Raw genomic sequence first — 16,919 nt, 5'->3', positions numbered from 1 at the left:
ATAGAGTCACTGCAGATTTGGCTAAAGGTTTGTTTGGGGTTTTTTTCTGAATGGTTTAGAACTGGTTTGGCAGCTCATGAAAAAGATGAGGAATAGGTAAAGCATGTTACAGGTGATTAAGAAGTGTGCCAGAGTAACATGCCCTGAGTACAACTTAGAATGGATGTACTCTAAAGAAGCTCAAAAGTGGAACTGACAGAGCTTCGGACAACTGAACTAGCACATTGGGTAACACTAGAGTACTAGTGAGTTGTACCAGGTAGGCCATAATAAATGTATCATCCCTATTGAAGATTTAAAACTAGGCAGGGCTAACTGTCAGAAATTAGCCAGCCAACTGCAGCTTTTAGAGTTAAAAATTAGATTTTTGAACTTTCATACCCAAATGCATTAAACCTTATAGAAAAAACAGGTAATACTTCTAGAAAAGACAGTAGCTATTCCACAGTACAATTCATGTGGATTCTTGCATTTCAGGAAGGGTTTTCTGGCTGGATACAGCTGACCTATGACCCTGAAGCATGGAAATTCAGAGTAAAGCTTACCAAGAGGCAAGTTTCAGTAAAGCCAGAATTACCTTTTAAACATATCTGAGTGTCAGAAATGTCCTGTGTACCAGGAGCTCTGCATGGTCTACCCTAACTCAGTGTGACATGAAAATACTAAATACCCGTTTTAAGGGCAAACTTCCAAGTAGATCTGTCCCAGTACTGCAAACACTGTAAACATTGACATGCTAGCCCTAAGGAATGAAAACTATTCATACAATAAATCTATAGAAATAATAAGAAATATATGGATTTCCATGAAAATTTATCTCAGATACAGTAAAAGCTCATCAAAGCAGATAATTTCCATGTGAAAGCTTTGCAGGTTGACAAGCCAGAATTTTTGAGGAAAACAAAGTTTTGATGTGAATTTTCCAATCAGCTCAGTTTAGGAGAAATTATAGGTAGGAATACTGTGCTTTTCTTGGTAGAAAGTAGACTCTGCATTTAACAATCTAGCCCCAAAGCTTACTAAAATCATCCTGAATCCTTTGTATGAATTTAAATGGGTATTGAATCAGGTCAAAGTGGAAGGATAATGCTCAAGCAGAGGTGAGTGTGAAAAGAGAGCTGAACACATAAATTTGTTAAGATGAGGTCAAGAGACACGGCATCTGAAGTTAGATGTAGTGAGTTAATCAAACTGAAGAAAAAAAATGTGGGTTACAGCTGTCCTAATGTGGGCATCTATGATTTAGATGTCTGCATCTGACCAAATCACTGTGATCCTCATGTATAATCCTGATGTTCTAGACACTTCTCAGAAAGGAATTTGTATTAACCAAAGTCAAGTGAATCCCACCAAAAAAACCCCAACCAACCAATCAAACAAAAAAACCAAACCCCAAAACAAACCCAAATGTACTTTAAAAAGAGCATTTGTTTGTACTGTTTTATTTAAGTTTTGTTGTACAGAGTATGTCTATTCAGTTGAGCATGTATCTGTGTTCATTTTGACCCCATTTCTATTGGACATCTCTCTGTTCCCATTGCAAAAGGCTAATTATTCTTATTACTACCCAATGGACACTGCCGTAAGTTATAGGTCAAAAGATTGTTGAATACGACCTACAGTGTGTCAGAAAATGGTAATGGAAAGAGGAATAAAACAGCAGGGATGTGCCAAAAGCCAAAAAAAAGCTGAAAGATGACTTACAATCTTTTTAGTTTATTTTTAAAACTAGTTAACCCCCCAGCCCACAAGAAACTAACTTTGAATTTTTGGCCATTCAGGTTTTTGTTTATAGATATAATTTAAAATGACTCATATGCATATATGCATATGTGAGTGATTTTAAATACACAAAATTTCAGTATAAATTTATCTTCAGTCAATGATCATATATCATCAGACCTAAAATTTTTACTTCATTAATATTATACTTAGATTATACATTTACTGATGTGTCATAAAAAAGAACATTTCTATTGTTTTGCTCTTTAATATGCCTTCAAAACCCTCCTTGCTAAGATCCTGCATGTTCACTGTAGAGCTAAGAAAAAAATTATCTTTTCATGATGTAAGAAATCACCCACAGAAAAGCAATATTTGGGCTGAAATTTCTAAAGGCTGCATAGAACAAACAACAAGTGATTTTGCAATGAATGGTATACAGCAGAACTGACAAAAAATTAAGGCTTACTTAGAGTTATTTTTTGTGTCTGTAAATTTTGTGCCAAGTACTCTATTTTGTTCATTGCTATTAAAGTTTATTCCACATCTAGCTATAAGGCTAAATAATTGTCCAAGAATATCTGCATTTCTCTTCTCATATTAATGGTCAAAATATTGGTCATTCGTTATCTTTTTCAGTAGTGACATTTGCTTGCTGAGAAATAAGATGAATGATTTTCACTACTGAGCAAAAGTAATTTTTTTTTTAAATTTTACTTTTGATTATGAAAAAATATTAGATATGATAAAGGGTAGTTTAGAAATAAAGACCACCATGGCAACTATGAGAGCTGGTTTTCAACCAGCTAACTTGCTAATTCACAGGAATTATAATTCCTGATGTAAAAATGCAGATATCATCTCTTGTATCATCGCTGTTTATTCAGATGGGGGTTTTTTTAAATTTTTTTTTTCCTCTAGGCATGTCACTTGTAAATGTTTCTGTTTCTTCTGTTCACTGTTATCAGGATGATCATGTCTATGTTTTTAAAATTCTTCTTATAAAAATGGAAAACAAAAGAAAACTTTATCTTCCAGGTTATATTTTTTCATCAAGCATCAGCTTGATGACTTTGTTTATTTCTGCCAAGGCTATAATATGTTATATTTCTCAGCTGTATCGAGTCAGACAGAAAATAAAAGATGAAATTCTGATATCACTGAAACATATTCAGAGCAGACATCCATCGTCTTGCATAAGAGGGCAAGCTAAGTGAATATAAATTATTATTTTCAAGTAAATAAAAGTGGTAAGTGCAAATTTATCATGTAGGATGTTTGCATTGTTGAATACCCTTCCTAGTAACTTGGCAAAGGTGAAGAATGAGGTAGTTTAATTAGCAACAACAACAGCTAAGCATATTTGGGTTAATCAGGTCTCAAGGATATTGTGAAGAACTTCAAAAGGACTTCGGTGAATAGGCAGCATAATTCTGGATGAAATAATTTTCATTGAAGGCAAAGTGGTGCACGTTGGAGGGAATAGTATGACCTACTTGTGTACGTCTGGGTTCTAAATGAACCGCAACACAAATGAGAAAAAACAAGACACCAACACTGATAGATCGATAAAAACTTCTGCACTGGAGGTCATAAAGCAAACAAAATGCTTACCTGAAACAGGACGCATACAAGGAGGTGGTGAAAACTAATACGTCAGTATTTGTAATGTTATTACATAAATCAGAAGTATGCCACCAGCTAACATACTGTGTTTCTTTCCATTCACACCAATGAACAGATAAAGGGGAAGAAGAAAGGGATTTCTAATTAAGTCTTGATAGAAAAATGAATATTCAGTTCTTCTTAAAGAAGGAACTTTCTTAAGGAAAGTTCTTCTTAAACGACATTTACTATTATCAATAATGTCTGCTCTGATTCAGATACATACCCAGTGATCAGTGGGGTCTCTGAGAAGAGGAAAATGTGTTTCATTGGGAAGCTGACAGTAATATGAATGATTGTCAAAGCTGCAAATGCAGATACACAAAACGTAAGAGTATGGCTCTATGGCAAACTTGCCCAGGAACCATCATGCAGCATGTCATGAGTTCTGTATCACAAGCATCAGGATTTCAGCTATAACCCCATTGTCTGACTGGTTTTGATGGATGCAAACTCCTTCATGGAATTCTGCTCAAAGTGAATACACCTCCTTCTTTTCACAAAGAGGCTATGATCTCTTTATTAAAATTCATATGTTATGCCCATCCTCAATGATGGTGGAATACTGATTTCCAGCAAGTGAGATCTCCACAAAATTGTCAAACAACTTCTCATTGCCTCCTAATGTAAGTGGTGTTATAATTATTTTGTACCCCCAAAAAAGCGATTCAAGAACTGTTGTAAAGCTTTCTAGTTTCATGTATCATTTTAAAAAATGGCCATTAAAGATGCTGGATAAATTTGGCATAGGTGGTTTGTATTCACTGTTGGTAGTTAATTTCTTTTAATGTTATTATTGACAGAGTATTATATAAATATAATGTTCTCTTTCATAACATGAAAAATCTTTTTACAAAAAAACCCAAACAATTCAGGTATGTTCACTCATTACTGTGAACAATGCATTTCACAACCTTTTAACATCTGTTATATTGCAATTCATTTAAAGTCATGGTTAAAAGCATTACAATTTATAATATGCTATGCTCACAATTAAGTAAATTTTCTAAACATTTACAACAGGAGACATTAATGAAGTAAGTTATTCAATTTGACTAGTTAGGAGTTTCTTTGCTTTTAAGCATTGAATATTTGAAGAGAATCAAATAGGGTTTATAAATTTTTGGAAGCTCTCTCCTATTTTCTAAATAATTTTGAAATTGCATGGGGTCAATATTTTTAGAAACATGTGACATAGATGTTCCCTTCCATTTCTGTCTCAAGGCAAACAAGCCAGTTTGAGACTGCTTGTCTCTGTACCTGTTTCTAGTTTATAGAATCTGTGGCAACATCTTTATCATGGATTATATGAAACAAGCTACCAGTCGAAACAAGCTACCAGTCAAAACAAGTTAGGAAAAGCTTCCATCATCTCTTCTCATTCCCAAAAATTAATTGAGGGGGGAAAAAAAGTTCCCATGTACATGGTTTTACTGATCCCTTCTTACACAAATTGTGTCCTGGGTAGGGAAGGGGTAATCCTTGTAGGGAAGCTGAATATAGTCATGATTAACTATGAAATAATATCAATGTGTGAAACCCGTCATAGATCAACCACAGAAGGTTTGTGATGGTACTGGATAAGGTTTAGCTAGGACCCAGAATTTCAATACCAGTACACCTATCCTGATGTGTGGCTTACATTCCATATCTAAACTATAAATATTATTTTAAATATATTTTTAATTTGAGGTAACTGAATACAGCTTTAGATATATGCTAATCTACATAAAGTGAAGAATTACCTTACTTAAATCAGGCTGGATCAAATGCTATAGTCCTCAGATAAGCCCTACCTTTTATTTTGTTTCAGTACCAGGGTGGGAGCGGGTTGGAAGCAAGAAGGTAGGAGGCAGGTTGTGCAAAGTAAAATCAGCAATATTTGCAAACCTTAGAAACCAAAGAAGGGGCCTAAGAGTTTTGTTACTTATGTTAATCCACCATAAGAACATCAAAGGCTTCACATCTTTGGACATGTGGCGCTAGTCTTTGATCAGATACATGGCACCAACAGCTAGTTTGCTAATAAGAACTACCTAGCCTCTGGAATACATTTGTTTGGTTAATTGCTACAGATGAAATTTAGGTTCAGTTAATATTATCCAGTAAATTTGTTTCTTATTATATAGTCCAGCTTTTTGCAATTAAACATTCTGAGAAACCTGAATCTCTCATCAAGAAGTGCTGGTAAACATGAACTGTCAAACTTTATTTTCACAAGAACATTTTATTCACCTCTGTATTACAGTATTCCTGGAGGAATTAAGGGTCTGGGGGGAGAGGGAAAGTAAGAAAAGGCTTAGTTACCAGGTAAAAATACAACTGTTGGAATATGGTGTTATCATTGCTTCCAAAGTCATTGTTTACATTTTAGATATTTCAGTACTAAGCTCTTCTCAAGTTTAAAATCATAAATTGTTCATGAGCTATGGTTTAACTTTTTAGTTGGGATCCATCAACAAAATTAACTAGTATGTTTAGAATCATACTCAGAACATATAAAGATTTGATTATTTTTCTTATCTAAATTTCTTACTTGAGTAAAATTTAATATTGAGTGTAACTTACTGATTTGTGTACTTTTTTTTAATACATGTAAAACTTTTCATTTAATTTAATGCAGTATCATTAATACTTGCTTAGATTTTGTAATACATTTTATATTTCATTCAAATTTTTTTATTAGTATTTGAAGTTACCACCATACCACACTTCTCTCATTAAGCAATGGAAATCCAAAAATTCTAAGGTACTAGGCTTTCCAGCAATCCTTCATTTCCACTTTTCACAAACTTGGTAAAGGTGACAAATCTCTAGCAGATTAAATTTATCAATGATTTTTTTTTTCCTATTTTAATAAGTTTAGCAAAGCTTTTCTGATCCAAGCATAGTATTTTTTTAAGAGTGTTTCACTGCTATCTTAAAGATTATACAGTTGGCACAATTAAAAGTGCTCAAAAGAGAAAAAAAAAATTGCTGGGCACAGTATTCATTACTGTGGATCTAACCACAGGTTGTGATGTGGTGGTTTAAGAGTTAGAAGGAAAAGTGCAGGTCAGAGTAGATTATGAAAGGGAATATTTTTTTCAAAATAAGAGAGAAACAGCAACGGAGTTTTAGTTAGTTTTAGGGATATGTAGGATGAAGAAATATATAGAGATACCTCATTAATGTTCTCATTTCACACATCTATTCAGTCTCATATTATGAGTCTGTAGTGATCTCGGAATCATAGAATATCTCAAGTTGGAAGGGACCCATAAGGATCATAGAGTCCACATCCAATGATATAAAATAAAATAATAAAACCTTTTTATCCAAAATATTTTATTTTGAGAATCTGAAATAAACAAATAAAAGCCCCCTGCAATTTAACAATAGTGGTGTAAAAGATTTTAAAACTATTTAGAAGAAAAGATGCAAAACAATTCCTTATCAGCAAGTGTGTATTTATATACATGAATATGGAAAAACAAAGAACTACATTAATGCATGTAAATGTGGAAGCTTACTGGGTTTGGAAATGGAAGCACGGTTGTAGTGTTTTTATCCTATAGATATAGACCAGGATACTGGGGTTAGAAGTAACAGTATTTGAAAATGGGGGAGAGTGTGGCACCACAGCATCTCCTACATCATGTGACTTGGAGCATATACCACTCCAGAAGGTGCTAACAGAAAAGGAGTTACAATACTGTAGTCCCATACGCAATTTGTTCTTTCATGGTATGTGAACTGCCGAATTCTTTCATGTCCCATTGAGTGTATATAGGATCACAGGGGATCAGAATTTTGTTTTCTGGATGGTGTGCAAGAGACAGAGGGAGAAGCTATCTGGCTCATCTTTGGTATGTCATTTCACAAAATGCTGTGGGACAAAATGTGCTTAAGAATGCAAATTTTTTGTTCTCTAAGGAAAGGTCAAAAACTTCACATGGTAGAGAGAAGCAGCTGTAAAATGAGTCAAAGAAAGAATTTCAGAATTATATAAAATTTGGAAATTTCAGGGTCTACCAGATCTGAGAAAAGCTGAAGGTACACAAGACCTACTAGAAAAAACTTTTAAATAGCAATCCTTTGTAAAAATAGAGGTGAGTGGATATCATTTCAGCTTTAAAAACCAAAATTACGTTTAGATGCTGAAAACAGTCATGTACATGCCCCCATTCATGCAGATGAATGAAGTATCACTCAATTGTTCATATGCTTGAATTTGAGCGTGTTTTTATGATTTAGGCCTTACAATGAAAGAAAGTCAAATTTTTGTTGCACATTTAGAGAAAATCTAACAAATAACCAATTAAACCTTATCTATTTGCAGTTTCAGGGGGTTAAATGGGATTACTTCAGGTTTACAGTCTGGAGAAAGGATAAAATAGGATTTCTAAAACTGTAAACAGAAGTTTTAAATCTCCAAACATCTGTGTTATCTGTCTTACAGCTTCCCTTGGATTAAGGCCAACAAAACAAGACTGTGAACTTCCTGTTTTATTCTGAAAATTCAGGAAGACCAGGCTCTTGGGGTTTTTGAGCCCCAAAGGCTAGCTATAAATACCTTCCCAGAAATGATTTATGACAATATAGACATATCAGTATGATAAGCTTTCAGCTGACTGATCAGCTTTCATTTTAAAAGTTATGTTCACTGGAAATCTAAAACAAGTAATAAACACATAAATTAATAATAGGCTCACAGCTAGCAATTTATATCACCAGTTTCTGTTTCTGTTTAAAAGATGACTCTGAACTGGCTCAAATATTTTGTTCTGTATGTTTATAGCCCATTTGAGTTTGTCCCATACTACGACACAAATCCCAGCTCTTGCATAGTAATGTCTGTTAAGTGTATCAAGAAGAACAGTGTAATTTCTCATCTTTATGAGATGAGGAAACTAAGGAACAGAAAAGGGAGTGAGAAGAGAGTCTGAAATTAGTATTGATGCAAACCCTTGAAAGGGCTTTCTGTAAGGTTACAAATATGAAGATACATTGCCTCTGTTCCCTTTCCATCAGCAATTAATTTGTTTGTTGTGAATATTATTTAAGACATCACCTTAGCAAGGAGTCAATGTGAAACTGCTGAGCTAGATTAGTTAATTTAGTTTAAAAAAAATCAGGCAAGTCAGAAAATCTTGTTCTCTTGCCAAACATAATTCTTAGAAGAAGATTTCATGTGGTAATATTCTTTGACATTTAGTACATCAAAACTTGCTTTTGCTAATATTCAGATACTTGCTATTTCTTCAGACAGTCCAGATGGTAAATTTATTTTCTTTAGGACTTGGAAAAAGCAAATACAAAAAAAGGGATAAACAAAGTCTGAGTAAATTAATTTAAAATTTATAATGGGATATTTGCAAATTGTTTTTCTCCTATACTTGCTCAAATGTCTAGTGCAAGTTTAAAAAGAAGAAAGACTAGGATGTGAGTTTAACATCTGCATTTTAAATGTACCAATAAGTGGTAGCTGACAGGCCGCAGACATCACCCCTTTATGGAGAAGAGGCATATGTCTTATACCTGCTTAAAATCAATGACTGTTCCTTGTTTAACAAGTACATCAAAAGTATTGATGTAGTGACACTGTGTTTACTACCATGACTGTCTCTTTTGGGGCACTGAGACTGTTGCTCTCACATAGTTTTTCTTCAGTGGAAACGATTTTTTATATCCTTGTATTGCATGATAGCAGAACATCTAAGGGGAAAGACAGGTTCTCTAGCCCTTTTCTAATGGTGTCATGTTATTTCCTTTCATGAAATCTCAAATGGCTGATTTCATTTTTACTTTATGGTACATCAGAATAGCTGTTGGTAGGTTTGGTAGCCAGCTGTAGCCCATGTTTCTATTATGAGCATTCAATAGCATTTCATGTCATTACACACAAGTAGTGGACCTTACCATCACAATACTGATAGCAATAAAATGTCCTAAAATGCAACTGTATGACTATTTCATGTACTAAACTCTTTTATGGTAGCACTTATTTTCTGAATAAATACACTTTCCAGCATGGAAGTGTTTACCTGTCACCATTCATCATGATCGTTTTAATAGTATCTCCTGTTGACCTGATCATCTGGACTGCCTACTGCAAACCCGTTTCTATTTTGCAGCCCATTAATTTTACAAATTTTAATTGTGTATAGTTTTGACAGCTTTAATTTTCCTGATAACCTAGAGAGATCTTATCAAAAGACGGCAAATTATTTAAATTAATGCTGCAATTGGTGCATTAGGTAGGACTGTAGACATGGGGAGAGAGGGAGACGAGAAAAAAGAAAAGGTTAGGAAGTTTTCATCTGAATCTAAATGCAAGCTTAGGGTTAAATTGTGACATTAAGCATAGCCTTCAGAAAGAGATAGACAGTAATTGGTATTAGCCTCCATGACACTATGTTACAAACATATCTTTTCTGATACAGTTTTTCTGGGGCACTTTCTTTCCTGATGTGTTGTGGATGAAGTAATTTAGTATACCTACAGCATAGGGTTAGTTCAACTAAGCCAGAAAAAAATAAGCAAAATTTGGTTCCTGTTTTTTTCTGTTGTTCTCAGTCATTGTCTGTTTTATTAACAACATCCATGAGGTTCAACAGAGCTTTTCACTTTAAGCAATTGTAGTCCGAGTCATCATTGTTTCTGGGGGCAATTGAAGAAATCTAAAATAAGGCAATGCACTACCATTTTTTTTTTCGCAACCAGTTTTCAAACTGGAAGGAACAATAAATTAACTTTCTTGAGGAAAGGAAGTGGGCACTGTCAAAATCAGGTTAAATGCATGTGGTTTTGGCATTAATCATTTAAAAGCCAGTCTGGCTCACATCCAGCTGCTTCCATACCATTTTGTACAGGTACTTAGTTCTCCCACATCACAGAGGTAAATCAAAGCTAGAACAATGGTTACTGAAGATTTTGGGTTTGCCTTGTCATGTTCTTTTAATCCCTTTGTCATTGGAAAGCTTTGTCTTAATCTTTCTTGAGAGCTTATAACCTCCCAGTTCCGTTTTGACATCACAGCTATTTTTCTGCCAGTGCAGTTTAATGTCCATAGCTACCGGAGCTTTAAAGTCATCAGCTGACAAGCTGGTGTTTGAGATAGATATGTGAATTGCAAAGAGGGAGAAAAACTCTTATTTCAGGCAGAACTAAGAAAGGAAACAGAAAATAAATGCACTGTTAATCAAGAACAGTTTAAAAAGCAAGTGCTGTGTACTCAAAATAACAGAATCATCCCCTTATAAAGGCAACCACGTTAATCCAAACTGCCCTGATTTGTTTTTATTAAATGAATGTCTCCTTGATTAATAACTATAAAGTTAACAAATATCCAGTTTCACATCCTTTTATTTGAAATTAAAACCAACTTTTAATAGAATATGTAAAAATGTATGTTAAAGATACAGGTGAGAAATTCCTGCACTTTTTTTTTTATTTTAATTTTAATTTCTTGTAAGTAGGATTGAGTAGGTTTAAACTCCTGTGTCTCCTATAAAGTGGGTAAACATACTAATTCTGGAAGTAAACAAGAAAAAAAGGACCACAACTCCTTTTCTGGAAGTTCTGAAAATTTTATTTAAAGTTACTAGGTTGTTTTCAACCAAACTCATTACATGAATTTCCCCTATACTCATAAACATTTTGTGACAATAAAAATTACATTTTACCTTGGACAGGTGTTTCAGAAGAAAAAGAAAAAAAACACATAACCTTCTGGGTAATTTTCCAGATAACTGCATTTATGGGAAAAAGGAAAGGAGATTGTCAATCCAGAATGATGCTACCATAATTTATAAAAAACCCGAGATTCGTTAATGTCATAAGGCCACTGATTAGATTTTCCAGTGTATATTGTGTATAGATTAAGCAAGGATACCAGACAGAGGTCCAGCTGATACAGATACTTTGATATTTTAAATTTCCACTAAGGAAACTAGTGTGTCCTTAATATGTCTACTACTATTAAGATTAGTATCTTTCACTTAAATTATTTTAATCTGCTTTATCATATTTATTTAAAAGTTAATAGGATGTGCTCTGGTTTGGGGTTTTATGGGGGTTTTATTGTTTGTTTCTTCATTTTAAATGCACTAGAGTTCTGGAAACTTGAGGAAAGTTCCAGAAAATGAACAAAACTGGCAAAGTTATCATTTTGGGGTCGTACTTTTCTCCTATTACACTAACTTTTCTTGTTCTGTGCCAGATAAAAGCATTTTGTCTCCATTTCTTTACCATTGCTAGATGACAGAAATAGGTTAAAAGTGTAAAAATATCAGTGCCACAGAAATATTTTTGACAACTACATGGTTAGTTATGGGTTAATTAATAATATTAAGAAACTTTACTCATGCATTCATCCAAATAGGTCTTTATTTGAGTAACTCTTAAAAATACTAATGCAATGTATAAAAGCAGAGTATAAATAAATAGTCATCTTAGTAATTCAAATATCATGGCAACATTCCACTTAGATGAATACATAGACCAACTCTACAATATATACCTATCTGAAATGTATCAGTAGCTAGATACATACATGGACCTGCCAACACAGATTTCTTTCACATGGAAAATTCCAGTGGTTCCAGAATTACAGCTTTCTATTCTACAGAAGCCTCTCTCTATTTAACAGCATGGAATCAGTTTGTCTCAGATACTTTTATTCCTCTTGTTTAGCTTGGATCAGAACCTGAGGTTGTGCTCACTTACAAAACATCAACAGTCACTTCTTGGATATCTTTACTTCAGCATTCTTCCTTTTCTGCCTATGATGATATTTCTCTCCCCCCCCCCCCCCCCCCCCCCCTTTTTTTCTTTTACTTCTCTTGGGGATCCTTGACTTTTTTCCCTTTCAGCTCATCCCTCTTGACCAGTCTATACCTAAGATTAGGAACAGAATATTGTAAGTGTTGGATTTCTAGTGATGAGGGATAGTATAGATAATACTAATTTCAGCTTTCTGGTTACTTGCAACATCTCATTGACAGCTGAGACTAATACCTCTGATACAACTGTAACTTTTGTTTGCTTGTACTGTATCTAAATCAATGATGCTCTGATTAAAATATTTCAGAATATATAGTAAACATTGATCTCAATAAAACCTTGTGACTTTAGAATTTGTTGTGAAGCTTTCTAAAATGGGAATGAATGCAAACTCCCCCAGAAATATAGTAAAAGGTAAAGGAAAAAGAAATAGAAAGCTCCAACACTCTAGATACTAAAAAAAAAAAAAAAGAAAAGAAAAAAAAAAGAAAAAATCTACAACAACAAAATCTGGAAAAATATATTACTGAATATAATTACTGAAAATTCTAATAGCTAATATTGTTGATAATAAAAAGATATTACTCTGAAAAATAAGAAAGTCTGTTAGCCTATTTCTATCAATGGACCTGATAAAATTATGTGAAAGAAGTGAAAAAGCTAAGGAACAAAAAAGTATCAGGATCTATTCACCACCGTAACCTTCAAATTAGTTGACTAAGTTATTCAGTTCCAGACAAACAATGCTTCTCTTTTTCAAGGAGTAAAGTGTCTAATGTATCTCTGGATCAATGTTTGTCCTTGTAAAGAGTTGCTGACAGACAACGCATATATTTGGTTCCTTATAAAGCAAAGGAAATGATTTTTTATTGATAAACAAGAAAATATTGATATAATTTTCAAAATAAGAGTCAAAATATAATTCATAATGACACTATTTCTGCAGCACAAGAACTCACTAGAAAGGAATATCAGAGTGTGGTAAAGACACTGTGATCCTCAGACTTTGCTCAGACAGCTAAGCTTAACATTCTTTCTGGGAAGCTGGTATATGTGATGTTGAAAAATCATCTATAACAGACTGAAAGTGGTAACTGCATTGTTCATCAAAGGTTTATGTAGCACATTTTCCCAGTGTTCATATTCTGACTAAACAGAGTGGCACAGCTGTGGTTTGATCCTTTTACCTGATTGGAGACTTTATACTATGATCCACCATTGGCCATTGTTTTAGACATTGGTTGTCCAGAATACTTAAAAGTCACTGTGGATGACAGTGCACACCGAATAATGGGGAAAACAACAAAAAAACCCTAACCAACACCAGCAGCTCTATGCTTACAGAATATGTAGAGGTAGAAGATTAGAAATTTTTCTTAACCAGCAATAAAACAGATTGTCCTTCCATCGTTTCTTTAATTTAAATACATATTTCTTATTTCAAATCAAAATATTTTGCTTGAATTTTCTCTTTGTGTGCTGTTCAGAATGCCAAGTCAAATGGTACAAAATGGGTACATATTATTAGAATATTAACTTCACCTCTCTTTAAGACAGTTTTGAAATTGTGTGACTTGAAACATTATTAAAATTGAGATTTTTATATTTTAATGACAGATGTCATTATATCAAAAGCATGAAGACAGTCATTAATGCCAATATATGTATGTTGCTGTTCTTTGACATATGGAGTTAAAAGTTTTATTTCAAAATACTTGAATTCTGCTTAAACCTTGCAGTAACAAAGAAAGTGATTAGGCTTAGTCTAAAAATCTTATTAATCTGTAATGGCATGTATCATCTGTTAAATTACATTATGTTGTTTCATCTGTAATCAGCTACATTAGATGTTTTTTCTCTCTCATTACCTGCCTACATGAAATATTCAACACAAGAAGAGCTGAAATAAGTCATTATGTTTTAAACTAAAATGTAATAATAGTGACTATACATTTAAAGACAAAGCTTTTCTAATGAAACCTTGTTACTAATTAATTACTGATCCCTTAACATTATTTCTATTATTGTAGTAATGGGGTGTGAGGGCAGTTTTTTTGTTATTTCAATTGAAATGGTGAGTAGTATTAAAATATTAGTGCCTAGGAAAAGTAAACTACAAAAAAGGTTGCACTGTAGGGATCTACAAGTCTTTCTCCTAAAGACAGATTATTCCTAAAAGCATTTTTTTCTGTTTTCTTTTGCTGTTTGGTTTTTTTTAATTTTGCTGTAGTAATTATTTTTTCCAGTTTTATGTTAGTAACTGTTTAATATTGCTAATTCTTCTAGGTCCGATCATTGAACTAGATCCTATTGCATTAAATTCTTCATGAAAGCAGAAGAAAAAATGTCCGTGTCTCAGCCAACCTACAATTTAAGAATACAATTAATCTCACTTACCTTTATCAGTCTAAAACTAGACTTCTAGGTTAAGCTTTGCTGTTATGCCAAGCCAGGTTCCCTCTATGAACTCTGGAATATCATTCAACACTATTGCCTTAGTTATTCATCTCTCTACTCCAACTAGAAAGGGAGAAGAGATAACTTGCTTATAATAAGTGTCTGCCTAAGTTTTAGACAGATAATGCTAGATAACTCTTTCCCTAAGACAAGATCAAATAGACACAGGCAAAAACCTGTTAGACCTCAAGGAAACAGTGAGACGTTAGCTATAAAGGTCAGCAGTGATCTCAAAACATCATCCACTTAATTGTTACTTTTTCCTAAACATCATAGCAAAGGAGAGGTATCAAAGAGAACAACGAGTAAGCTTCTGTGAAATAGCAATGATCAAGAGGAGTGGCAAGGGAGCAATCATAAAGAATCACTTATCCACTTGTTAAATTTCTAATGCAGGCCTGGAGTTACGATCAGAATCAGGAGACAGCCTCTCAATACTGAACGTAAGAAGAAAGCAAAAGTCTGTGAAAGGCCTTGAAAGAGAAAACATATAGTTTATGTTTGACTCAATTTAGAAAATACCAGTGAAGAAATGTAGAAGAGTGCTATAGTCAAAGGTCAAGATAAGAAAATTATATTTGCAACAGCATTCTTCATGGATAAAAGTAAATCAAGATGTGTTTGTTAAGCCAAGGAAAAAGATGCTTGAATAATCAAAGAAGATAGTGGAGTAGACTTTAGCCATGTGGATTCTCCTTGGATATGTAAGACAATAAGAATCTGTAAGACTAAAATGTAAACTGGATACGATGGGCTAGAGAGCTTACATTAACTAGAAAATTATAGATTCCAGTGACATTCAGGGTGGAATGCAATTTACCTGACTGTAAACTTTATAAACACTTGCATATGGATGGGTTTCTTTTTTTGGCAACAGACAGTAACAGGCACTTTTAGAACATAATTCATCTTACCCTAAAATAAGGCAATAACTGAGGCAGCTTAAGGAGAAGATTAAGAACTCTGAGTCTGAGTCAACAGCTAACTATTTGTATGAAATTTTAAGACAAAGGCCAAAAATTTGACAAGTCAACATTTCTGGGCTAGAAAGACAAGCCAGTGTAAAGCAAACAGAGGCACCTTTTAGAATATTTCCTTCAAATTCATTATAAGGCAAAGCAAGCTTTCTGCTGCATGCCAATTTCGTTCCACCAGTCTAACCACAGGCCACGCAGCTATTGGCTCTACCACCATCTCCACCTCTCAGCATTACACTATGTGCCTGCATCCAGTTCTAGAGATCTTTCATTTCAAACAACAAAGGAAAATGACTATCATTTCTGCTTCCCTTACATATGCTATGCAAAGACTGTAGATGACCTTTCCTGTTCTTTGGAAAACACTAGACAGAAACCAGGCCATAGTGTTTAACTGATTTCCTCGTATGGTAATAAAAAAGTCTGAGTCTGAGCTATCAGTGGTTTCAAGACTGTGGTCTCTTGAAAGTAAATTGCTACCTTTGAAGTCAGCAAAAATTTGGGTAATAGAGGGTAGTTCATGTCTAAAAATATCCAATTGAACACTAGGAACATTTATTAGAAGGCTAAACTCCCATCTTTTGAAAATATATACACAATATATTTTTGATATATAAAGTCGAATATGCAGATGATGTAAATCAACACAGTGCCAGAAAAATAAACAGTATTACTTCAGTTTAGAACAGCTGCAGATTTGTCCCTTAGCTAAATTATCCTCTGAATTTGGCATTTTTTTAGCTATCTGCATTAATTTTTACTTAGCAAAATTGTGCTTCATAATATAAAGATACTATGCATATATTAAGAGTAAGTCTAAACAGGTTTTGAAACAAAGTTTAATGGCTAACTGTGCAAGAAACTGATTTTCAAAAGAGGATAAATATAACACGACTGTGTGGCAGTCAACACAGAATGTCAATTTAGTGTCTCAACAGTACAGAAGTAAGTGCAATGGAAGTCTAATCCAAAAAGGGAGAAAAGTAAGAAACTTAACCTTATTGGAGGGTTGCTGTGATAAATAAGGGGGGAACTGAGTCTCCCCTGTGCTTGTTTCAGCTGGGCTGAGGGTACCAGAAAGGAATGTTGCATTCCATTACACTTCAAAATATGTTTATTTTCTCTCTAGACTTTTTCATAATTACAAAAATATATTGTTCTATTTTAATTTAGATTTAATTCCTGATAGCCTGATTAAGCATTTAATTATGGTTACTCTCAGACCTATGCAAATGAGGGCTTGTAAGCAGAAAGTCAGTTGAATACAACAAATTTAATTTTTCCTCCTTTCCCTCTAATCACTAGAATAAAAACTAGTAGTCTTAAAATCAA

This window comes from Gavia stellata, chromosome 1 (assembly GCF_030936135.1).
Source record: "Gavia stellata isolate bGavSte3 chromosome 1, bGavSte3.hap2, whole genome shotgun sequence".
NCBI lineage: Eukaryota > Metazoa > Chordata > Aves > Gaviiformes > Gaviidae > Gavia > Gavia stellata.
Note: the sequence above shows the minus strand (reverse complement) of the source record.